The sequence below is a fragment of the Capsicum annuum genome, chromosome 8 (genome assembly GCF_002878395.1).
Source record: "Capsicum annuum cultivar UCD-10X-F1 chromosome 8, UCD10Xv1.1, whole genome shotgun sequence".
In the NCBI taxonomy this organism is placed as follows: domain Eukaryota; kingdom Viridiplantae; phylum Streptophyta; class Magnoliopsida; order Solanales; family Solanaceae; genus Capsicum; species Capsicum annuum.
Genome location: NC_061118.1, coordinates 104,053,110 through 104,055,666, shown reverse-complemented (window position 1 = coordinate 104,055,666; position 2,557 = coordinate 104,053,110).

The following is a 2,557-nucleotide window of genomic DNA, read 5'->3' as shown; positions in this document are numbered from 1 at the left end:
GTATGGGTCTCAATGCACCCAAGTTTTGTTCGACCTATTGGTCAGAAAGTTGAAATTGGAAAGAATGGGTGTGGGACCCATATTTGGTTGAAATGACCTTGAATTAAAAATCTAACTTTTCCATCATATCCAAAACCATGATTTTAGGCTAGGGAGACCCTTGGTTCAGGTGCCAAGGCTTCTGCACTTATTTTGGGCTATTGAATGGATTTTATGAAAAATGTTAAAACTATAAGTGTGGCCTCCACTTTTTTCCTGAACAATCTTCGATGAAATTTTGATGATTCCAATGTATATGAAATGTGATTTACACTAAAATTTCACTATTGGATTATGTTCTTTGGATTTCGGGTGAGTTTTGAGGGTCAAAAACATACTTTTGAGTTTGCTGTCATCAGGTTCAACCACGAAGGCGACCAAGAGTGTGCAATCGTGACACTCACCATCGTAGCCTGTAAGAACGTAATTACGGTATCTGAGTACCTTTAGGGGCTATATAAAGGCCCCAAGACATGTTTGGGGCATATCCCCTTCACTATTTAGACATAGAAACCCCAAAATGAGTGTAATAACTAAAAATTCGTTATGGCGGGTCACTTAGGAGCTTAATTATCATCTTGCATTGTGATTATCTTCAAGATTAAGGTATAATTTTTTTGAATTCATGCTTGAATTTATTTGTTTGGACCCAAAACCTTAATTTGTCTTAGGGCTTAATTTGAACCTAAAGTATCCTTAGTTTTCACCCATTCTTTGAGGGTTATGATTCCTTAATCATGTGTGAACATCGGTTTTATCTCGGAAACACATTTTACGTATGTGGGACCCACTTAGGATTTTGGTGTCATTTTTGAACCCGAAGCACAATAGTGCAATATAGTGCATGAAGTAAGGTTTTGTGGTTTGGCCTTGAGGTAGGCTTCTATCTACTTTTCTTCATAGATGATGTGTTATGTATATTGTGTGTGAATATGGATGTTAGGCTTGATTTTAAGCAGGATATCTTAGACTTGATATATTAATATTTGGGGATTAGATAAGGGTTTTGGACCATTGAGATGGCATGTTTATAACCCTTTTGTATCCTATTGCCTTCCCTCTTTAATTTACATTAGTTATATTATGTATACTATATAATGCTATTTTTGGAATATGGTTTTAGCTTTTGAAGCATGATTTTTATATTTAGCCTTATTGGGCTAGTATGGTAGTCTTGAAACCATAAATTGGGTAGAGTTGACTTAAATACCCTTGATTCTAGTCGAAGTTTCTATCTTACGCTTAAATATGGCTTACTTGACATCTAGAAGATAAAGTAGATACCTTAGACTAGTTTGGGGCATAGTATGCCTTATTATGGAAATTGTAGATTAGAAGTGGGATCATTTAGCCCACTTAGGCCTAAGCTTGTGTTAAGTCTTGTGGACTTAGTGCTAATATTACACATAGATGAGTTTAGTAAACCATATAATAAGGTTACTTCGTAACTTGGTTACTCGTATTGATGTTTCTGGATTGTCGCTTTTGAGTTATATTTATGATACTCCTTGTGAAAGTGATATTGGGCATTTAGATATGATATTACTCCTAGATACATTAGGTGGCCTATAGAGATGTTATTTTCTCTCAGACTTGATGATTGGCCTATAGAGATGCTATTTCCTCTTAAACTTGATGATTGGCCCATGGAGATACTATTTCCTCTTAGACTTGATGATTGGCCTATAGAGATGCTATTTCCTCTTTGACTTGATGATTTGCCTATAAAGTTGCTATTTCCTTTAGTCATGATTGTTGGACCTATAGAGGCGATGTCTTCTTGGAAATTTAATTGTGCCTAGAGAAGTGATATTCCTTGTAGTTATGATGTATGTATTATTGATATAATATATATATATTATAGACAAATACATGTCTATATATATTATTCCTCCTAGATATGAGATGCCTCTTGTGTGAGAGATGATTACACATCTATATATAATATGCCTTCTAGATATGAGATGCCTCTTGTGTGAGAGATGATTATATGTCTATCTATTCTATGCCTCCTACATGTGAGTCACCTCTTGTGTGAGAGATGATTACATGCTTATTGATATTATTCCTCCTATATGTGAGATTCCTTTTATATGTGAGATGATTAGAGATATGCTACGACCTTTAAATATGTTTATTGATATGAGTCCCAGATATGTGTATGGGCCTAAGGCCGTGATTATGATGTTGTGATTATTTTGGATAAATTAATAGGCCAAGGGTCGTGTTATGATATTGATTGTATAGCCGAGAACTGTTTATCATTATAAATGATATAATTATAGTTTATGAAAATGAAGATGCATAAATTGGTAAACACATCTCTTTGGTATGGGTGGAGGAAAATGTGGTATGATTCTTATTATTCCACTGATTGATCATTGGTTATGGCATGCACAGATTTGGTACGTTTATGATTATTTACCATTATAAATATTGTGATGATAGCTTAAATCTGATCTTATGACTACTCTTCTTGTTGGATGGTTAAGCTATACGGTAACTAGTTGTCTATTAG